The following is a 24893-nucleotide window of genomic DNA, read 5'->3' on the forward strand; positions in this document are numbered from 1 at the left end:
GAAGTCTATACCTTATGCTAATTGTGGCCACATTCACGAGGGATGAGATTGTAGGAAGAGATCCATTCAGTGTTTTGAATGTGGTGGATCGGGAACATTAGAAAGGATTGTCCCAACATTGTACAATTTGGTACTAATGTTGGTAGGGGAGCTCAAGTTGTGGTTAGCAAAGGAGGTAGGACTCTTGGCATTAGTAGAGGCTCAAGTAGAGATTTAGCTAGTGCTAATAGAGAGAGTGGTGCATCCAAATTGACACATCTTATTCAACACACACTAATAGAGAGGCCTTTGGTACAACCTAGAGTATTTGCAATGACAAAACATGAGGTAACATCATCGCTTGATGTCATTTCCTGTAGGTTAACAATCTTTGGTAAGAATGCATAGGTTCTTATTGATCCGGGTTCAACCCATTCATTCATTGCTTCATCATTTATATCCTATATACTAAAGGAAAAGAGTGTGCTGGAACAAGGTTTTGATATGGACTAACCACTATCACATGGTTTTCATGAAGATGGACTTGATGAAGATGAGCAAGAGCATGGAGGAGTTCGATCAAAGTTTCAAACCCAAGATCAAAGTCAAGATATTGAGGCCAAAGATCTAATACAATTGCCTCCACGCCAAATAACTAGATCAAGATCCAAGAAGTATCAAGAAACCTTAATTCAACATATGTAAGGCCTTGTGAATTTGGCCCAAGAGGAATTAAAAGGAGTTCAAGGCTTTAGTTTAAGTGAATGCCCAACTCAACCTAAAATATTACAGGTCCAAGTGTTCATTGGGCTCACTTATCTTTTATTTAGGCTCAAAAAGACCAAAACTGTTGATTTAGAGCATATAAAGACTTCGGGTCTAACTTAGCTTATATTTTAAGGCCCAAATGCATGAGTTAAGTAAATTAGGGTTTCTTTACTTAAGTTTGGCGACTATAGATGTTATTTACCCTAGTTAGGACTTTGTTTTACTTATCACTTTTTATAAGGAAGGTTATCTGTACCTTAGATGAGATGTAAATCCTTATTAGTTAAGATTTAGGATTTTCTAAGGCCTATAAAATGATAGTACGAATTTGATGTGGGAATTAAGTTCAAAAGTTGAATGATAATTGGTATTTTTACCTTAAAGCTTGTTTGTTTTGTCTTTCTGTTCTCGTGTAGAATGCATGCTTAAGAAACATTCAAGTAGATTGATCATTTGCTTGTGGAGTGTTTCGAAATTAGGTTTTAGGAACAAGTTTTCTAAATTCTAATTCTTGATCATCTTTCTAAGTAATCTATTTTCTAACCTTTCTTACGGGTTGAACCAAATTGGTTCTTGGGGTTTTCATGTTAATGTGTTAAGGGTCCGCAATTCAAAAGGGGTTCTCAAGCTTATTCATGGGGGACTACTCCTCTTTCTCAAGCTCCATATAGAATGGCTCCAACTAAGTTGAAAGAGCTGAAGGTACAATTGCAAGAATTACTTGATAAAGGCTACATTAGGCCTAGAGTATCACCTTAGGGAGCATCGGTTTTGTTTGTTAAAAACAAAAAATGGCAATATGAGATTGTTTATTGATTATAGACAATTAAATAAGGTGAAAGTTTAAAATAAATATCCATTACCATAGATTGATGATTTATTTTATCAACTACAAGGAGCTCAGGTATTTCCTAAGATTGATTTAAGATCCGAGTATCATTAATTTAAGATTAAGGAAGTAAATGTTCCTAAAACAACATTTAGAACTCGATACGACCATTATGAATTTTTAGTGATGCCGTTTGGGTTAACTAATGCTCCAACTGCTGATGTGCATAGTTTTTTACACATATTAGCTTGCATATCATTGCATATTTTCATAGTAGCTATTGTGCTTTTATTCAAAAATCACCCATGTGTTGTGTTCTTTTGTATTTCAGGAGAATTTATAGGACCATCATCAGTATTTGAGCAATTATAGATTAATACATGCAAAAACGAACGAGAATTCATCAAGATCGGACAAGAGCTTGCAGTGCATACATTGAGCACGGCCTAGGTCAAGGCCGTGCTGATCAGGATGGCCTGGACTTTGGCCGTGACCAACCATGAGCTTTCGGTCTTCAAAACATGGCATTTTGAGCATGGCTTTCGTAGCCACCACGGCCCGTGGTGGCTCAGCACCGGCGAGGGCACGTCCATGAAAAAACCCTAATTGGTGAGATCCGAATGTTCAGCACGGCCTGGACTCCGGCAGTGCTGACCAGCACGGCCTTGACCAGGGCCATGCTGAGACAAATATATAAGGAAAACTAATTTTTTTTAGGGTTAGCTAAGCAAGGAGCGAGAGAGAGCCCCGGCGGTTGGTTCGATTTTTGCATAGTGCTGAGTTCGGGAGAGAGTTGTAGAGAGGAAGAATCCCATAATCGCAATGTTCCGAATGCAAAAGAGTAGTGAAGCAATTCGAGAGGCAATTGGGAAGACCGATTGTACTGCTGATTCAGATTTGGAGCTGTTCATCCGATTCGGGAGAAAAGGGTGTATATGTTCCATTTTTGTTATTCTTTCATTATAATTGATTTCCTAGTTGTTTTAAACATGAACATGTTTAGCTAGATTGATTAAATCCATTAGGATTTCTTTACTATGTTGGCTTGGTACTAAATTGTTGGATTGTTTGAATTTAGTTATGTATCCTTCTTGCTTTCAGTATTAATAAGATGATGCATTATTCATGAGACCTTGTGAATTGTGGTGTTTAGATTGCTTTATGTGATTGAGAAATTCATTTGGTGATTGGTATTTTGAATAGCAAGAACTGGTTAATAATCACTTAGAGATAAGGATCATTAACTAGCCGGATTAAGAATTAACAAAGCCTAATAGAGGCGGATTAAAGCTTAATGCTAATTTAAGAATCAATCGTTAGGAAGAGATTCCAACTTTAGGTTCTTTAGTTTAGGAATTCGGTGAGCTCGAGAGAGAAACCGAATTCAGTTGAGAATTCATCCATGGGTAGCAGAATTAGACTTATCAATCTGTTATCTTTTGTTTGATTGCCAACTAGTTTAGGTTCCCTTTGGGTTTGCTTTCTTGTCTTGGTTGTTTCATTTATCCAATCATTCCTACATCTCCCTTAAAACTCAGCTTGTCGTTATTAGTTAGTTTAGATATTTTTTATCATTCATTTTAGGCTAATATAACAGAGAACAAAGAAGTAACTCTGGGCTTTCACTTTCCCGAGGAATACGACCTTGATACTCACCATGATTGCTAGACTGCATCGATAGGTTCACTGCCTTAGATTGTAGCTACATAAATAGCCTATCAAGTTTTTGGCGCCGTTGCCGAGGATTGTTTGAAAACTAGAGTAAAATTTGCTATTTGTTACTTTAGCCTTTTTTTTTAATTTATTTTTATTTTTATTTATTTTATTTTATTTGTACATATTTATTTAATCTAAGTTTATGATTCAGGTAGTGAATGATAAGGAGGTTCAATGCTAAATTCAAACTCTTTGTATGACGCATTGGAGAATAGGATCAGGAACCAAGAGAGTGTTATAAATTGGGACACCCGTGCAGCCTTAGCAGTGATGTTGCTCATTGTTAGGCTACCGATCAACTCTCCACTCCTATCCTTTCATCTCAAGATTTTTGTGAAATCTGTTGTGGTTTACATTTGAGTAATGATTGTCCATTGTACAATAATGTTGCTCATTGCTCTCTTTAGCTTCTCAGGAAAGAGTCGGAGTCATGAGTTATACAATAACACACTATCCCCAACTTAAAACTCCTCGGTGCTCCTTAGCCTCTTGTCATGCAACTTCTTGGTACACTCCTTGTAGACTAAGGAGTTGCCATATGCTTAGTTATGCCACTCTTCCAACTCATTAAGCTGCCCTTGTTTATTTTTACATGCATTATCAACATCAAAATTGCAAGTTTTTAAAGCCCACAATGTTTTATGCTCAAGTTCAATAGGCAAATGGCATGCTTTCCCATAAACTAGCCTATATGGTGTAAAACTAGTTGAAGTACGATAGGCCGTCCTAAATGCCCACAAGGCATCATCTAGCTTTTCTGCCCAGTCCTTCCTACTCACTCCTACAATTTTCTCTAAAATCCATTTCAAACCCCTATTAGTAACCTCCACTTGCCCATTAGTTTGTGGGTGATAGGGTGTGGAAAACCTGTGTGATGCACCATAGCGTTTAAGCACCTTTTCTAACTGGGCATTACATAAATGATTCCCCCTATCACTAATAAGAGCTCTAGGTGTCCCTAAGCTAGCAAACAGTCTTTTGAGGAATCTTGTAACTACCCTAAGATTATCAGTGGGAAAAGCTTGCCCTTCGGCCCATTTAGAAAAGTACTCAATGACAACCAAGATGTATTTATTGCCATAGGAAGAAGGGAAAGGTCCCATGAAGTCGATACACCAAACATCAAAAATCTCAACAACGTGAATGCTCGTTTGGGGCATCTCATCACGAGTAGAGATGTTACTTGATCTTTGGCATGCATCACAATCCTGGACAAAAGCTCTGGCATCCCTAAAGATCGTCAGCAAGTGGAATCTAGAGTCTAGCACCTTCCTAGCTGTACGATTTGCAGCTTGATGACCTCTAGTTGGTCCTTCTTAGCAATGCCTCAAAATCCAGAGGATCTCCTCCCCATGTACACATCGCCGAATAACCTGATCTACACATACTCTGAACAAGAAAAGGTCCTCCCAAATGTAGTATTTTAATCCAACATATGGAGGCATGATCAAGTCAAGCTATTTGGAGTCCAATACTCAAGAATGGGCCGCATATCACATGTTACTTAAGCTGAATTGTCATGTTTATTATATGGACTATGGTTTGGACGAATTTTCGAAGTATTTGTTCATTTAAAGAAGTCTTTTAATTGTTAGGAGTCTTGTTTTAAGTTATCATTTTAGTTTAGGAGTTCTATTCCTAGTCTTATTATTATTTGCTTCCTTATCATTATAGAATTAGGTTTCTTTTAAGGCCTATATAAGCTAGTACGAATTTCTATGTAAAGGGAGTTGTTGAATATTGATTATTTTGGAGTCAATTCTCTTCTTTTCTTCTTAATGAACTTGGTGAATTTGTCAACTGAAGGCTTGGTACTTTACAAACTTAGTTTAACTTAAACTTATGTTTATGTTAAATAGCCTTTAATTCTTTATAATAAAGGTTCTTAAGTACAAGTTATTTAAGGGCCCTGTTGGGAGTTACAGTTTCTTTGCTTGATTAGGTGAATAATCCTTGGTGAATACATCAACATTGAATACGGGTTTGGCACAAGTTAGCCATGTTCGTATCAATTTGGGCGGACCTTGATTCTCGTCGTTCTCTCTTTCCTCCAAGAGATTCCTCTGTGATCATCTGGAAAATGATATCAATACACGATCAACTAATGTTCTTTCTTCGCATTCGTCGAAGCATTAGATCGGTGCCTATGATTCACGCTCAAATGCGCTTTCATTCAACACTCGTGTTTATGCTCCCAAATAGAACCAAACCATCATAACAGATAGAGATTAGAAAGGGAGACACAAAATAAACAAAAAAATGAGAATATCGGTAGGATTTCAAATCCGATAAGGAAAGTAATCACAACTTCTTTGTTCTCTTCCATATGGCTAATTTGAACGATTAAATTGATTGATTTAAACACAAGGGTAGATAAAGAACACAAGAGAAAGGATGGACGTGAGGATAAGTTTATGCTCTCTAGCATGAGTGTTGATTAAGTATAAAAATTTCTTCAAAAAACCCATAGCTTGATTTTTCACAAGGTAGAAAACTAAAATAATATGCTCATTAGCCTCAAGTATTCAGTTGCATGTGGATTTTATAGTGCAAAAGCCCTTATTCTATAAGAAGAAGAAATAAGATGCTAAATGTGAATAAATAAATACAAAAAGATAGATAAACTAAAGTCAAATCAAGAACAAGAGAGGAGTTGACCGGTAACAATTCTCGTAGTCCTAAATTTTATTAGCCAGCTTAATAAAAACAAGGGTAAATTCGCGTGGACCTACCTAAAAACACTTTGACACAAATTACTTCGTTATATGTATTTCAGACATCAGAGTGCTCAAATTTCAGCTAGTATTACCCTTGGATTAATTGAAAACAACATGAGTTTTGCCTTTGATGTGTGGATTTATATCTCAATCTGCTTAATCATTAAGGTAATCCCCAATGCCACCGGTCAAGCTTGTCAATTGCACTCCCATGTTTCCTTATGCCAATCCTTATGTCATCAAGAGTCCTCGTCCTTAGAGGAGCAAGCAATGATGGAGATCCTAATGGTGCAAATAATGAATAAGAATATTTGTGATGAGAACCCATGTAGCACAAGGAATTCTACTCCAACAAGAAAAGCTAATGATCCAAATCCTACTTGTTCAAGGAATCCTACTTCAACAAAGAGTCCTAATTCCACTAGGAATCCTAATCCAGCAAGGAGTTCTGATGATATTAGGAGTTCAAGGAATGAAAGGAATCCAATTTCCATTAGGAATCCTAGTCGTATACAAAGTCCAAGTGAGATGGGGCTTAATCTAGATAATGGGCCTCAAGATGCTCTTATCAACTTAATCCAACATATGGAGGCATGATCAAGTTAAGCTATTTGGAGTCCAATACTCAAGAATGGGCCGCATATCATATGTTACTTAAGCTGAATTGTCATGTTTATTATATGGACTATGGTTTGGACGAATTTTAGAAGTATTTGTTCATTTAAAGAAGTCTTTTAATTGTTAGGAGTCTTGTTTTAAGTTATCATTTTAGTTTAGGAGTTCTATTCCTAGTCTTTTAATTGTTGTTCTTAATGAACCTGGTGAATTTATCAAGTGAAGGCTTGGTATTTTACAAACTTAGTTTAACTTAAACTTATGTTTATGTTAAACAGCCTTTAATTCTTTAAAATTAAGGTTCTTAAGTACAAGTTATTTAAGTGTCCTGTTGGGAGTTAGAGTATCTTTGCTTGATTAGGTGAATGATCCTTCGTGAAGACATCAACATTGAATGCAAATTTAGCACAAGTTAGCCACGTTCATATCAATCTATCGAAAACAACATGAGTTCTCGTATTGCTTGATCATTAAGCTAATCCCTAATGCCACCTATCAAGCTTGTCAACTGCACTCCAATAATTCCTTAAGTTAATCCTTGTGTCATTAGGAGTCCTCGTCCTTAGAGGAGCAAGGAATGATGGAGATCCCAATGGTGCAAATCATGAATAAAAAATATCTGGGTGTACCTTGGTTCTCATCATTCCCTCTTCCCTCCAAAAGATTCATCCACGATCATTCGAAGAATGATATCAGTACTCAATCAACTAATTTTCTTTCTTCGCATTCGTCGAAGCATTGTATCAGTGCCTATGATTGCCGCTTCCACGAGCTTTCACTCAACAATCACTTTTATGCTCCCCAAGTAAAACCAAACCATCATAGAGATTAAAAAGACATACACAAAATAAACAAACAAAACGAGAATATAGGTAGGATTTCAGATCCGATAAGGAAAGAAATCACAATTTCTTTGTTCTCTTTCATACAGTTAAGTGTAAGGATCAAATGGAATTGATTTAAATACAATGGTAGATAAAGAACATAAGAGAAAGGAATGGCGTGAGAGATAAGGTTATGCTCGCTAGTACGAGTGTTGATAAGTCCATAAAGTTCTTGAAAGAACTCATAACTTGATTTCCCACAAGATAGAAAATTGAAATACTATGCTCATTAGCCTAAAGTATTCAGTTGCATCCGTTTTCTATAGTGCAAAAGCATGATTCCATAAGAAGAATAAACTAGAAGATGAATATGAAGAAATTAGTAAAGAAAGATGAATAAACTAAAGTCAAATAAAGAACGAGAGAGGAGTTGACTAGGCAACAACCTTATATGAGCCAGCTTAACAAAAATAATGGTAAAATCGCATGGGTCTACCTAAAAACACTCAGACTCAAATTACTTCATTATTTGCATTTCAAACATCAAAGAGCTCGAATTCAACTTGAATTACGCTTGGATTAATCGAAAACAACATGATTTCTCACTTACGCATGTGGATTTACATCTCTTACTTGATCATCAATCTAAGGCCCAATGCCATCAGTCAAGCTTGTCAATTGTATTATGAGGATTCTTTATGCCAAACCTTGCATCATCAGGAGTCCTCGTGCCTAGAGGAACAAGGAAGGATGGGGTCTCAATGGTACAAATCCTGAATTGAAATATTTGGGCGTACCTCAATTCATAGTGTTCCCTCTTTCCTCCAAAAGATTCATTCGCGATCATCTTAAGCAGCCCTAATATTCCAATTTAGGATTTGCACCATTAGGATCTCCATCATTCCATATTCCTCTAGGCATGAGGACTCTTGATGACATAAGGATTAGTGTAAAGAATCATGGGAATGTAATTAACAAGCTTGACTAGTGGCATTAGTGCGTGACTTGATGATCTAGTAGGACGAGACACAAGTCCTCATGTCTACTTGGAATGGGAGCAAAAGGTAGAGATGATCTTCGAATGCTATAACTATTTGGAGGAGAAGAAGGTAAAACTTATCGTCCTTGAGTTTTTTTTTTTATTACGCTAGTGTTTGGTGGCATCAATTCTATAGGGAAAGGAGATGAAATGGAGAAAGACCCATAGGGACATGGATAGAGATGAAAGACATCATGAGGAAGAGGTTCATTCCTAACCATTACTATAGAGATTTGCATCATCGATTGTAAACTCTAAGGCAAGGAACCATGAGTGTGGAGGAGTACCACAAAGAAATGGAAATAGCTATGATTAAAAAAAATGTGGAGGAGAATGGAGAGGCTACCATGGCAAGATTCTTGAATGGCCTAAATAAGAACATTGTTGATCTTGTGGAGTTGCAACATGACTCCTTGTCGGAGTAGGAATCGTTGTCCTAGTTTGGTTTGTATCAAAGCTAAATATGAGTAAATAAATAATTAACTAACGATTAATAAACTAGAGTCAAATTAAGAACGAGGGAGGAGTTGATTCAGAACAACTCTCGTAGTCCTAAATTTTATGAGCAAGCTTAATAAAAATAAGGGTAAATTCGGGTGGGCCTACCTAAAAACACTACTACCCGAATTACTTCATTATATGCATTTTAAATGCGCTCGAATTCCGACTTGTATTACACTTGGATTAATCGAAAACAACTTAATTTCTCCCTTACGCACATGGATTTACGTCTCTCATGCTTGATGATCAAGCTAAGCTCCAATGCCAGCGGTCAAGCTTATTAATTGTGTTCCCATGATTCCTTAAGCCCAACCTTGCGTCTTCAAGAGTCCTCATGCCTAGAGGAAGAAGGAAGGATGGAGATCCTAATAGAGCAAATCCTGAGTCAGAATATTTGGGCATGCCTCGATTCTCGGTGTTCCTTCTTTCATCTAAAAGATTCCTTCGTGATCATTCGGAGAATGATAACAATACACGATCAACTAATTTTCTTTCTTTGCATTCGTTGAAGCATTGGATTGCTGCCTATGATTGCTGCTTCCATGCGCATTCATACCACTCATGTTTATGCTCCCTATATAAAACCAAACCAATATACTAGATAGAGATTAGAAAGAGAGACACAAAAGAAGCAGACAAAATGAGGATATAGGTAGGATTTCAAATTCGATAAGGAAATAGATCACATGTTCTTTGTTCTCTTCCATACAGCTGAGCGTAAGGATAAAATCAAATTGATTTAAATACAAGCGTAGACAAAGAACACAAGAGAAAGGAAGGACGTGTGGCATAAGTCTATGCTCACTAGCACGAGTGTTGAACCCATAATTTGATTTCCTACAAGGTAGAAAACTGAAATAATATGCCCATTAGCTTCAAGTATTCGGTTGCGTGCAGTTTCTATAGTGCAAAAGCCCTCATTCCATAAGAAGAAGAGACTAGAAGTTAAATATGAATAAATAAATAGAGAAAGATTAATAAACTAAAGTCAAATTAATAACCAGAGAAGATTTGACTAGGCAACAACTCTCGTAGTCCCAAATTTTATTAGCTACCTTAATAAAAATAAGAGTAAATTCAGGTGGGCCTACCTAAAAACACTCCTACCCAAATTACTTCATTTTTATATGCATTTCAAACATCAAAGCGCTTGAATTTTTACTTGTATTATACTTGGATTAATCGAAAACAACATAATTTGTCCTATATGCAATCGGATTTACATCTCTCCTACTTGATCATCAAGCTAAGCCCCAATGCCACCGGTCAAGCTTATTAATTGGGTTCCCGTGATTTCTTATGCCCAACCTTGCATCATCAAGAGTACTCATGCCTAGAGGAATAAGGGAGGATGTAGATCCTAATGGTGCAAATCTTGAATCAGAATGTTTGGGCGTGCCGTAATTCTCGGCATTCCATCTTTCCTCTAAAAGATTCCTCCATGATCATTCAGAGAATGATTGATACGAACCAAACTAGCACAACAAATCCTACTCCAATAAGGAGTCTTAATGATGCAAATCCTACTAGCTGAAGGAACCCTAATCAGATAAAGAGTCCTAACTCAATTAGGAATCCTAATCCTGCAAGGAGTCCTGATGATATGAGGAGTTCAAGCAACAAAAGGAATCCTAATTCAACTAGAAATCCTAATTTAACTAGGAGTCCTAGTTCGATTCAAATTGCAAGTCGATGAGCTTATCCAAGAGATTTGGGCTAAGGACATATCAAGGATTGAAGAATTGGACTTAAGTTCTAGGCTTATTAATCTAATTTAATTATTAGGCTTGAATGAATCAAATTGGGCTTAAAAAGACCAAAAAAGCTGAATTGGAGCATATGAAGACTTTGGGCCTAACTTAGCTTATGTTTTGAGGCCCATCGATATGAACTATGTAAACTAGGGTTTTATGGCTTATTTTGGGCGGCCACACATGTATTTTAATCTAATTAGGACTTTTTTAAGTTATCTCTTTTAGTTAGGAAGGTTATCTTTATCCTATATCCAATATAAATCCTTATTAGTCATGATTTAGGATTTTCTAAGGCCTATATAAGGCTATATAAGGCTTATATAAGTCAAGATTTAGTTGAAGTTGAAGTTAAAGTTAAAAATTGAATGATAATTGGTTATTAAACCTTAAAGCTATTTGCTTTGTCTTTGTGTTCTTGTGTAGAATGCATGATTAAGAAACATTCAAGTGGATTGATCATCTTCTTATGGAGTGTTTCCAAATTGGGATTTAGGAACAAGTTTTCTAAATTCTAATTCTTCATCATCTTTTTAAGTAATCTGTTTACTAACCTTTCTTAGAGGTTGAACCGAATTGGTTCTTAGGGTTTTCATATTAATGTGTTGGGGGTCTGCATTTCAAAAGGGATTCTCAAGCTTATTCATGAAGGTTTCATATCAATAATATCAATACACAATTAACAAAACACAAAAGGAAGAACTTGAGTGATAAGTCTATGCTCGCGAGCATGAGTGTTGATAAGTCCATAAAGCTCTTGAAAGAACCAAAAATTTGATTTCCCACAAGATAGAAAACTGAAATAATATGCTCATTAGCCTTAAGTATTTGATTGCATTCGCTTTTTGTAGTGCGAAAGTCCTCATTCCATAAGAAGAAGAAACTAGAATCTAAATATGAATAAATGGATAAAGAAAGATGAATAAAGTGAAGTCAAATCAAGAATGAGAAAGGAGTTGACTGGTCAACAACTCTTATAGTTCCAAATTTTATGAGCTAGCTTAATATAAACAGAGGGAAATTCGCGTGTGTCTACCTAATAACACTCTGATCCAAATTACTTCATTATATGCGTTCCAAACATCAAAACTCTCACATTCTCGCTTATATTACACTTGGATTTATTAAAAACAACATGACTTCTTACACACATGGATTTACATCTTGTCCTAATTGATAATGAAATTTAGGACTATGAGAGTTGTCAACCAGTCCTTACAGCAATCGTTGTGTCATAAGGAGTCTTCGTGCCTTGAGGAACAAGGAATGATGAAGATCCCAAATTTTATGTATCAGCTTAACAAAAATAAAGGAGAATTCATGTGGGCCTACCTAATAACTCCAAACTAAATTACTTAATTATATCCTCCGAAAGATTAAAGAGTTGTTCCTTATCGTGCCTAGAGGAACAAGGAATGATGGAGATCTCAATGGTACCAATCCTGAATTATAATATTTGGCGAGGCTCGATTCTCAACATTCCTTCTTTCCTTCAAAAGATTCATCCGAGAACATTCTAAGAATGATATTGATACTCGATCAACTAATTTTCTTTTTTCGCATTTGTCCAAGCCTTGGATTAATGCCTATGATTGCCACTTCCACATGCTTTCACTCAACAGTCATGTTTATGTTCTCCAAATAAAATCACAAGTTTTTTTGTTCTTTTCCATACGGTTAAGCTTAAGGATCAAATCGAATAGATTTAAACAGAAGGGTAGACAAAGAACACAAAAGAAAGAAAGGACGTGAGCAATAAGTTTGGGGCCAAAGTGTTATTTGGTATGCCTATGCAAATTTCACTTTATTTTTATTATGGAATCATGAGAGTGCAATTGACAAGCTTGATCGATGGCATTGAGGTATGACTTGATGTTCAAGCAGCACGAAATGCAAATATATGCACGTAAGGGAGAAATCATGCTACTTTTAATTAATACAAGCAGGAATGCATGCATTTTGATGTTTAAGAGGCATATAATAAAGAAAATTGAGTCGGAGTGTTATTAGGTACGCCGACGTGAATTTCTCCTTATTTTTGTTAAAAAATCATGGGAACATAATTGACAAGCTTCATTCATGGCATTGGAGCATGACTTGATGATCAAGCAGAACAAAATGCAAATACAAGCACGTGATGGAGAAATTATATTATTTTCAGTTAATCAAAATGGGAATGCGCACATTTTGATGTTTGGAACACATATAATGATGTAATTTTGGCCGAAGTGTTATTAGGTAGGCTGATAAGAATTTCCCCTTGTTTCATTAAGCTAGCTTATAAAATTTGAGACTACGAGAGTTGTTGGCTAGTCAACTCCTCTCTAGTTCTTGATTTGACTTTAGTTTATTCATCTCTCTTTATTTATTTATTCATATTTAGCTTCTAATTTCTTCTTCTTATGGAATGAGGGCTTTTGCACTATGAGAACCGCATGCATCTGAATATTTCAGGCTAGTGAGCATATTATTTTAGTTTTCTACCTTGTAGAGAAATAAGATATGGGTTCTTTCAAGACCTTTGCGAACTTATGAAGACTTACACTAGAAAACCTAGTTTTATTACTGACATCCTTCCTCTCTTTTGTGTTCTTTCTCTACCCATGAGTTTAAATCAATTCGATTTGATCCTTACGCTTAGCAATGGAAAAGAATCGGATACGAAATCCTAGCTATGTTCTCATTTCTTTCCTTAGAGGAACAAGGAAGGATGAAGATCCCAGTGCTGCAAATCCTGAATCAGAATACTTGGGAGTGCCTCAATTCTCATCGTTCCCTCTTTTCATTAAAAGAAATTTTCATGGTCATTTGGAGACTGATATCAATATATGATCAACTAATATTATTTCTCTACATTCATCGAAGTATTGAATCGGTGCCTATGATTGCTGTTTTCCACGTGCATTCACTCAACACTCGTATTTATGCTCCCCAATAAAACCAAACCATCATACTAGACAAAAGTTAGGAAGAAAGACATAAAAGAAACAAACAAAATGAGAATAAAGCCAAGATTTTAGATTCGGTAAGGCTAAGCGTGAGGATCAAATCTAGTTGATTTAAACACAAAGGCGGACAAAGAACACAAGACAAAGGAAGGACGTAAACGATAAGTCTATGCTCACTAGCGCGAGTGTTGATAAATCCATAAAGTTCTTGAAAGAACCAATAACTAGATTTCCCGCACGGTAGAAAACTAAAATAATATGCTCATTGGCCTAAAGTATTCGGTTGCATGCGGTTTTTATAGTGCGAAAGCCCTCATTCCATAAGAAGAAGAAACTAGAAGCTAAATATTAATAAATAAAGAAAGATAAATAAATAAACTAGAGTCAAATTAAGAACGAGAGAGGAATTGACTGGGCAACAACTCTCGTAGTCCCAAGTTTTATGAGCCAGCTTATAAAGAAAAGGGTAAATTCGAGTGGGACTATCTAAAAATACTCTGACCTAAATTACTTCTTTATATGGATCTCAAACATAAAAAAGCTTGCATTCTCATTTATATTAGACTTCTCCCTTACATGCGTGGATTTACGTCTCATCCTGGTTGATCATTTATTGTCACATCCGTATTCTAAGTATGTATTCATCCTCTTAGCATTGCATTTTCATATAGTATCTTAATTGAATTAAGGTAGTACTTAAGTATGTTTAATAATAAATAATAGTGGGGCTTAATTGAAATGAAAGAAAGATGGTGGATTGAATTAGGATGAAAGAATAAAAGCCTGCATGAAGCCGCTTCTTGTCCAGGCATCCTATCCTTGCCCTGGCGTCCACTTCCCGCCCTCATCAAACTGCTTCTCTTAGCGAGGCTGTAATATAAGGTGTTTAAGAGTTGAAAAATATAATTTTTCAACAAGTTTGGTACTAGCCACATTGGTACAACTACCCCATTAATTATCATGCTACATACCTTATCTTTGACTCAGCATCTGGTATGAAAGATATTGTCTCTCTGTACCTCTTCCTCTTTTGCCCACAAACTCAATGCTTGCATTGCCATTAATTTATCACCATGTCCGGCATACTCTTGGTTACTACCATCTTCTAGGGGCGGCATACTCTTGGTCATTACCATCTTCTAGGAGCGGCATCTCTTTTTCTTCTTCACTTTCAAACTCCACTTCCCTATTGTCTCTCATAACCATGGCTCTTTTGTTTGGATATTGAGAAGCTATGTGGCCCATTCCCAAACATCTAAAACATTTAATATCTCTAGTTTTGGATGTCTGAGGAGTGGATTTACCTTAGATTTTGTTGCCGCCCTCCACTTTAGGATCCTTGAAAGACTCAAATTTAGGCTTAGAAACAACCTTGTCATCCTTCTTCGAATTTGACTTCCATGAGGAAGTTGAGGCCAAATTGGTTTTGGCACTTTTGCTCTTCAATTGTCTCTCAATCTTCATGGCCATGTGCAACACGTCCTCCATCTCCATATAGTGTTGAAGCCCAACCATATTAGCTATGTCTCGGTTCAATCTATGCAAGAACCTTACCATTGTTGCTTCGCAATCTTCTTCCACATTAGCCAGAATCATTGCAATCTCCATCTCTTTAAAATATTCTTCAACACTCTTAGATCCTATCACTAGACTTTGCAATCCATTATGCAACTTTCTATGATAATGTTGAGGAATAAAATGTTTTCTCATCACAGTTTTCATCTCTTCCCATATGGAAATAGGATGCTCTCGATTCCTCCTCCTACTTATCACAAGTTGAACCTACCAAATAATAGCATAATCAGTAAATTCAACAGCAACAAGTTTTACCTTTTTTGCTTCCGAGTAGTTGTGGTAATCGAACAAAAGCACCAATTTCTTTTCCACTCATGGTAAGCCTCAAGATCACTTTTTCCTTGAAAAGTTGGAATTTTCATCTTAATGTTTCCCAAGTTCCCATATACTCTCCTTGCTCCTCTTTCATCATTGTCAAATCTACCCCGATTTGTATTAGACCCGCGTTCCACCTCTTCAAAGTCATCATCATCATATTCTTCATGGTCCATGTCATAGGTGTACCTTAGTCTTCCATTGTGTTGGTTGAGACGTCTAGGCTGCCTCGTCTAGGAACTTGACTCCACTCTCTCCAACCTCTCATCCATGCTCTCGAACCTTAGATTGAGTTGTTCCAAGGTCCCTTGTATAACCTTCATGTACAATTTTAGGTCCACATCCTTTAGCTCCTCCTCCATAACCCTTTATCTTTACTTTGAGACATTATACAAATCTGCAAAACAAAGAAATTTTTTATTCCTCACACACTCCCTTAGGTCTCTACATTAGCTCTATCTACCTCCATTCTTGCATGTGAAATCTTATGCCCTAGCACAATACCTTCTCTCACCATAAAATGAAACTTTTTCCAATTCAGCATAAGATTAGCTTGTACACAGCATGCAAGCATATGCTCTAAGTTAAGCAAACAATGGGAGAAAGAGTTACCAAATACCGAGAAGTCGTCCATGAACACCTCCACAGACTCTTCAATCATATCATGGAAGATCGCCATCATACACCTATGGAAAGTAGCAGGTGCATTGCACAAACCGAATGGTATCCTCCTGTATGCGAACGTACCGTAGGGGCAAGTGAAAGTGGTTTTCTCTTGGTCCTCAGGTGCAATTGGAATCTAAAAATTACCTAAAAATTGTCAAGAAAGCAATAAAACATATGCCCTGATAAATGCTCTAACATCTGGTCAATAAAAGGAAGGGGAAAATGGTCCTTTCGAGTTGCATCATTGAGCCTCTTGTAATCAATGCAAACTCATAAACCAATTACTGTCCTAGTCGGTATCAGCTCATCCTTCTCATTCTTGACCACCGTCATACCTCCCTTCTTGAGCACAACCTGCACAGGACTAATCCAAGAGCTATTAGAAATAAGGTAAATCAAACCTGCATCCAGAAGTTTAATTACCTCCTTCTTGACTACTTCCATCATGTTTGGGTTCAATTGTCGTTGTGGCTGTACCACTGGCCTATAACTATCCTCCATCAGGATCTTATGCGAACAATAGCTGGGGTTAATTCCAGGAATGTCTGCAATCTTGCATGCAAAGGCCTCGGGGTACTTCTTGAGGGAGGCCAAAGTCATCTCCTTCTCCTCAAGAGTCAAATCAGCTGCAATGATCACCGGCAGCTTCTCCGCCTCATCCAGATAGGCATAGGTCAAGTGCTTAGGCAACTCTTTCAACTCTAGGGCTGGTGGCTCCTCAAGTGTAGGTCTCAATTTCTGCACAGTAACCTGTCAATATCAACAAAATGGTCAGCAGACCTACTAGGCTCACTAGCCAGCAAACAAGCAAGGTGTTCCAACACACCCTCATTGGATAACTCCTCCTCATCCTCAGCTTGTAATGCCACCTGCAAAGGATCATAAAGTAATATCTCCTGCAATTGAGACCCCACAATATCATCCAAAACATCCATAGAGTATACAGTATCATTATGGTCAAGTGAATGTCTTATAGAAGTACTAAGGTCAAAGGTAATAGTCTCATCACCTACTTTAAGCTGTAACTTCCCATCACACACATCTATAACAGCCCTAGATGTTGCAAGGAAAGGTCTACATAGGATTAAAGGGACGCTACTCTCACCTTCCATATACATAACAACAAAATTAATAGAAAATATAAACTTGTCTACCTTAACAAGTACATCCTCAACTATTCCCACAGGAAATTTCATAGTCCTATCCGCTAACTGTATGCTCATCCTAGTAGGTTTTGGCTCACTAAAACCTAATTTTTCAAACAAACTGCTAGGCGTTAAATTGATGCTAGCTCCTAAATCAGCTAAAGCACCACTAATAGGCAAATCACCAATAATAGAGGGAACAATAAAACTCCCGGTATCACGCCTCTTTACTAACAACTTATTTTGAAGAATGGCTGAGCACTCCTCATTTAGTGTCACTAGTCCTGAGTCCTCCAACTTCCTTTTGTTGCTTAGAATCTCTTTTAGGAATCTCGCATACCTGGCCATCTACGATATAGCCTCAACAAAAGGTAGGTTAATCCTCAACTGCTTAAATAAATCCAAAAACTTACCAAATTGCTGATCAACCTTTTCCTGCTTTAACCTGGCAGGATATGGAGTTGGCGGCTGGTATTCTCTCATAGGACTCTTCTTCTTGTCCTTGGTTCACGCAGGCTCTATCACCTTAGGCTTTGGCTCCTTCTTGGCTGGCTCATCCTGCACAACAACATCATCATCAGCCATAGGTAAAGAGCTAGCTAACTGCATACCTGATCTCAAGGTGATAGCCTTGACATGCTCCCTTGGGTTTGAGTCTGTGGTGCTGGGGAGAGTCCTTGGCTGTCTCTCAGCCAGCATCTTAGAAATCTAGCCTATCTGATTCTTCAAATTCTATATGGAGGTCTGTTGATTTCTAAGAGTTGTGTTTGTCTGCTGAAACCAGTTCTCTGAAGTGGACACAAACTTCATCATCAACTCCTCTAAATTAGGCTTCTTCTCCTGGTTCTGAGGTAGTTGAGGGAGAACAGTCTGTTGTTAGGGTTACTGCTAGTGCAACCGCTGAAATCCTAGTGGATCCTGGGTATTGTTATTTTACCACCTGAAAATTGGGATAGTTTCTCCACTATAAGTTGAATGTGTTGCTGTACGGGTTATTCTGCTGCCTGGGCGCATTTCCCATATAATCAAGCTGTTCATGGTCAGCAGAAGAAGAAGATGAAGAGGAAGCAAACATACCTCTCGCAATACAGTTTGCACTGTAGTGCGGGCCACCACAAAACTCGTAGCCAAGCTGTGCTGCTTGGACTGGCATCTAAAGCCGGTCGATCTTCTTAGCTAAAAGCTCCACCTGAGCTACCAAGGCTGATGTAGAATCTACCTGGTTAACCACTCTTTGCCATCCTGGCCTACTACGGTCTCTTATTGTTGATGGCCCCACCTGCAGCTGCATCTACCATCTGCCTCATGGCTAAGTTCAAGCCACTATATAAAGTCTGCACCTGCATCCATAATGGCAACCCGTGGTATGGGCAACATCTCAATAGGTCCTTGTACCTCTCCCACGTATCATACATGCTCTCATCATCAATGAAAGAACAATGAAATTGAAGCATATACAACCTTTTTCTAGAATTCGATGAACAAATTTGCTACAAGACTCCTCCTCAATATTCAATCCAAAATCCAAATCACGAATCTGACGTGCCAAGATGGAATCAGTTTCCTGGAAGCCCCTGAAATACCTGACAACACGTCTAGCAAAATTACAACGAAAGATCAAAAATCAAAATTATCGATCCCGAACTCTCCTTTCTCTTTTTGGCTCGTTCTTTTTATTCATTGTGCAAATATGGGCGTGTTCTAGCCGTGTCCCCCAACACGGGCGTGTTCCAGCTGTGTTTGGGCCATGTTGGACTCCAATTAACAGAATGAACTAAATCGAGCATGGTCGTGTCCTTGCCCGTGTTAGCAAACACGGGCCGTGTTCTAGCCCGTGTTAACCAACACGTGTCGTGCTCAAAAAATGTGCTGCTTCAAAGTGCTTAAGCTACACGGCCTGGAATTTCTGCACGGGATCCAACACGGGCCATGTTGACTTTTCAAAAGTCAACCCAAGGTCAAAAAGCTTCTTATTCTATCCGTTTTTTGCCCGAAATTGATCTAAAATAGCTAAAGCACTAATGATGGACCTATAAAATCTCATGAAACACGAAAGGACACAAAACACGGTGATCTTGGAATTAAAACACAATAAATGCTAAGAAAATTCACAATAATATGTCAGCAAATATGTGTAAAACTATGCATGTCATCAAAGAAAGAAAATTAGTTGATTAAGTATTGATATCATTCTTCGAATGATTGCGGATGAATCTTTTAGAGGAAAGAGGGAACAACGAGAATCGAGGCATGCCTAGATATTCTTATTCATGATTTGCACCATTAGGATATCCATCATTCCATGCTCCTCTAAGGATGAGGACTCCTAATGACATAAGGATTGACGTAAGGAATCATGGGAGTGCAATTGACAAGCTTGACAAGTGGAATTGGGGATTACCTTAATGATCAAGTAGGACAAGAACTCATGTTGTCTTTGACAGATTAATATGAACTTGGCTAACTTGTGCTAGACCCGTATTCAATGTTGGTGTCTTCACCAAGGATCATTCACGTAATCAACCAAAAAAACTCTAACTCCCAACAGGACCCTTAAATAACTTGTACTTAAGAACCTTAATTATAAAGAATTATAGGTTTAAACATAAGTTTAAATTAAACTAAGTTTGTAAAATACCAAGCCTTCACTTGACAAATTCACCAAGTTCATTAAGACCAAAAGAAGAGAATTAACTCCAAAATAATCAATATTCAATAACTCCCTTTACATAGAATTTCGTACTAGCTTATATAGGCCTTAAAGAAACCTATCTATAACGATAAGGAAGCAAATAACAATAAGACTAGGAATAGAACTCCTAAACTAAAAGCATGACTTAAAACAAGACTCCTAACAATTAAAAGACTTCTTTAAATGAACAAATACTTTTAAAATTCATCCAGCCCTAGTCCATATAATAAACATGACAATTGAGCTTAAGTAACAAGTGATATGCGGCCCATTCTTGGGTATTGGACTCTAAATAGCTTGACTTGATTATCTTGGGCTTATCTTGTCACCGTGCCTCCATATATTGGATTGAGTTGATAATAGTATCTTGTGGCCCATTATCTTAATTAAGCCCAATCTCACTTGGCTTTGAATCGAACTAGGATTCCTAGTGGAAATAGGATTCTTTTTATAGCTTGAACTCCTAATACCATCAGAACTCCTTCCTGGATTAGGATTCCTAGTGGAATTAGGACTCCTTGTTGAAATAGGATTTCTTGAGCAAGTAGGATTTGCATCATTAGCTTTTCTTGTTGGAGTAGAATTCCTTGTGCTACATGGGTTCTCATCACAGATATTCTTATTCATGATTTGCATCATTGGGATTTTCATCATTCCTTGCTCCCCCAACGATGAGGACTACTAATGACACAAGGACTGGCATAAGGAAACATGGTAGTGCAATTGACAAGCTTGACCAGTGGCATTGCGGATTACCTTGATGATCAAGCAAGGTGAGACATAAATCCTTATGTGCATTGTTTTATACATGTTTATATGCCCAATTACTTCCATTTTTGTACATAGTTATCTTGTTTTATGCCAGAATCACCTATGTTTTGGTTCCTTTCATGTTTCAGGTGAATATCGATGGACGTTATGAGTAGTTGAGGAAAATACATGCAAATACGGACTAGAATCTATCAAAATTGAGCAAGGGCTACCATTTTAAGGTTGAGCATGGCCTCGACTCTAGCCGTGCTGAACCATCAACACTTGACCCTCAAGAGGGTCATTTTGCCAAGGTTTCTGAGGCCACCACGACCTCCATCATGGCCCGTGGTGGCATAGCACCAGCGAGGGCACGACCAGGAAGAAGACCTAATTTGCGGGACTCGGAGGTCCAGCACGACCTGGACTCCGCCCCTGTTGATAAGCACAGGCTTGAGCACGGCCCTCTTGAGACATTTATATAGGCAAATGTGAATTATTTTGCTAAGGTTCGATTTTCTGACTAGATTTCTCATATACATGCACGAGCCACCCTTTTCCAGACTTTGATATTTGACTTTGGGAGATTATTTTGCCTATTAAAGGAAGGATTACATTGGTTTAAACATCACATTGAAGATCAACAGTGGATTTGGAGGCACTCAAGAGGCAATTTAGGGTTCATCATTCAGATTTGGGGATTTAGGGCTTTTCATCCGACTTGAAGAAGAAGGATGTATATGCTTTCAAATTGCTTTTTTGTATTTGTTCCTTATTAGCATGAGTGGCTAGAATTGTTGAACCCATTGGGGTTCCTATGTTGTTGGATTGCATTTCATTTTATGAGACTTTGATTATCAATGCTTGTTTCTTCTTGCTTTCATTATTAATGAGAAATCACATTATTCATGAGACGTTGTGAGTTGTGGTGTTTAGATTGCTTTATGTAATTGAGAAGTTCATTTAGCAATTGAAAATTTGAATAGCAAGAACTAGTTAATGATCACTTAGAGATAAGGATAATTAACTAGCCGGATTAAGACTTAACAACTTTTAATAGTGGTGGATTTAATCTTAAGGCTAACCTAAAATCAATCGTTAGGAAGAGATTCCATCATTTAGGTCCTTCGATTTAGGAATTCGATATTCTCGAGAGGAAAATCAAATTCAATTTAGAATCTTCTCACAAGAAATTGCAATTAGTAACCAATATAATCTCTACCTTCACTAAAATCCAACTAGGTTAGGTCCCTTTGGGTTTGCTTTTCCTTTGATTGTTTCACGAAATCCTTCCAGACTTTTTGACATTTAGTTAATCACTTAGCTTGCATATAATCATAAAATAGCAACTTCATCGATTTATTAAGGTTAGATAACATAAGACGCTACAGTAGTTCTAGGATCACCCTTTCCCGAGAATACGACCTTGATACTCGCCATTAGTGCTAGTCTGCATCAATAGGTTCACTGCCTTATATTGTAGCTACATAGAAAGCCTATCAAGTTTTTGGCGCCGTTGCCGGGGGCACTTTTATGTGAACTAGAGTGAATTTGTATTTGTGTTAATCTAGCCATTTTTATTTTCTTTCTTTCTATTCTTTATTATTTTATTCAATTCTATGTTCTTTGGTTGCTGCCTCTTTATTTCAAGTAGTTTATAACCAGAAGCTCTAATCCTACTCCTTTAGACCCTCTTGCTGAACCAGAGCGATCCCTCCATCTTTTGAGGAAGCATATGCAAGAAGAAGAGGAGGCGCGGATAGAGATTGAAGCCCTTGTGAATAGACCAGCAGGGATGGGAGATAGCAACCAGGCTGCGGATGAAAACAGGACAATGTACGAGTATGCTAAACCTCTTAAGGGGATACAGACGAGTATATTGCGACCTCCAGTGGCAGCCAATAACTTCGAAATAAAGCCGAACATGATACAAATGGTCCAAAATAGTGTATAATTTATGGGACTGCCAAGCAAGGACCTAAATGCTCACCTCGCCAACTTCTTGGAGATCTGCGACACCTTTAAGATAAATGGAACAACTGATGATGCCATTCGATTGAGGCTGTTTCCTTTTTCTTTGAGGGACTGAGCGAAAAGATGGCAGTAGTCACTTTCGGCCAACACTATTACGACATGTAGATCGTTGGCTAAGAAGTTTTTATATAAGTACATTCCTCTTGCTAAAACTGCTAGATTGAGAAATGATATATCTTCTTTTTTTGCAGTTCGATGACGAGAGCATGTATGATGCTTGGAAGAGGTACAAAGACTTGCTACAATGTTGCCCGCACCACGAACTACCAGTATGGATGCAGGTTCATACCTTCTACAATGGTTTGAACCTTGCTACTAAGCAGATGGTAGATGCTGCAGTAGGTGGAGCCCTGAACAGTAAGACGCCGGAGCAGGCGCAAAATCTGATAGAGGAGATGGCCATGAATAACTACCAGTGGCAATCCTCTAGAGCCTGGCCAATAAGCAGGGAGTGGTCAACCGGCCTTGACTCATTGCCAGCCTTGGCGTACCAAGTGGAGCTTCTGACCAAGAAATTAGACCAGCTTCAAATGCCGGTTCTTGCAACCTAGATAAGCTGTGAGTTTTATGGTGGCCCGCACTACGGTGTAAACTGTAATACGGGAGGTGTGTTTGCTTCACCTTCTAATTCTTCATCTTCTATTGTTTCTACTGACCATGAACAGGTAGACTGTATGGGTAATGTAACTAGACAGCAGAATAACCCGTACAACAATACATATAACCCCGGTTGGTGCAATCATCCCAACTTTAGTTCGAGGAATAACAGCGGCCAGGGACCACCCGGTTTGTAGAGGTTGCATCAGCAATAGCCACAATCGCAAGCTGGTCCACTCAACTGCCTTCACCTCAAGAGAAGAAGCCTAATCTCGAGGAGTTGGTGATGAAATTTGTGTCCTCCACCAACAATAGATTTCAGCAGACGGACAGTGCACTTAAGAATCAGCAGGCCTCCATTCAGAATTTGGATACTCAAATAGGCCAGATCTCTAGGATGTTGGCTAAGAGGTAGCCAGGGACTCTGCCTAACACAACAGAGCCCAACCTGAGGAAGCATGTGAACGCCATGATGTTGCGATCAGGTAAATTTGTTCATGTTCTTTCTTCTGTTTCTAACACTAATGCTGATGTGTAGGTAGATTCAAGGAGGGAAGTTGAAGCTACGAAGGTGGAGGAACTAGAGATGGAAGAGCCAAAGGAGATTCCACTCAGGGAATACCACCCCAAAATCCCGCACCCTGCTAGATTAAAGCAGGCGTAAGTCGAGTAGTAGTTTGGTAAATTCCTGGATATTTTTAAACAACTGCATATAAATTTACCTTTTATTGAAGTTATTTCGCAGATGCCTCGATATGCGAAGTTCTTAAAGGAGATTCTTAGCAACAAGAGGAGGTTTGAGGACTCGGCATTCGTGATGTTAAATGAGGAATGTTCGGCAATTTTCCTGAACAAGTTACCGGAAAAGTGACATGACCTAGGGAGTTTTAGTATTCCTTGTGTTATAGGTAACTTATCTGTCAATGATGCCTTAGCTGATTTAGGGGCTTCAATTAATGTAATGTCGTGCAGTCTGTTTGTAACATTGGGGCTGGGAAAGACCAAACCCACTAAGATGAGTATACAATTAGCTGATAGATCTGTTAAGTATCCTAGGGGTATTGTAGAGAATGTTCTGGTAAAATTAAATAAATTTTTATTTCCTGTCGATTTTGTGATCTTAGACATGGAGAGTGAGAGAAGTGTACCCTTAATTCTAGGAAGACCTTTTCTTGCAACATCTAAGGCAATGATAGATTTTTTGTGATGGAAAGTTAAAACTTAGGGTAGCAGATGAGACTGTCACCTTTGACTTGCATAACCCCATAAGCCAGTCTTTAGATCATAATAATGATGTATATGTTGTTAGTGTAACTGACGATGATATTAAGACACAGTTGCAGGAAATGTTAGTTGAAGACCCTCTACATGTCACTTTGCCAAGGGAAAAAAGCATGAGCTGTCAAATGAGGAAGTGTTGGAGCAGCTTGAA

At 38.0% G+C, this 24893-nt stretch overlaps 1 non-coding gene across 1 annotated transcript; it reads right to left on the bottom strand.

Annotated features, from left to right (window-relative positions):
- Positions 1 to 23021: 23021 nt before the first annotated feature.
- Positions 23022 to 23129, bottom strand: LOC112535528. Its single transcript, XR_003079642.2, has one exon. It is a non-coding gene; the product is annotated as a small nucleolar RNA R71 (small nucleolar RNA).
- Between the last annotated feature and the right edge of the window lie 1764 nt (positions 23130 to 24893).

This window comes from Ricinus communis, chromosome 2 (genome assembly GCF_019578655.1).
Source record: "Ricinus communis isolate WT05 ecotype wild-type chromosome 2, ASM1957865v1, whole genome shotgun sequence".
NCBI classification, from domain to species: Eukaryota; Viridiplantae; Streptophyta; class Magnoliopsida; order Malpighiales; family Euphorbiaceae; genus Ricinus; species Ricinus communis.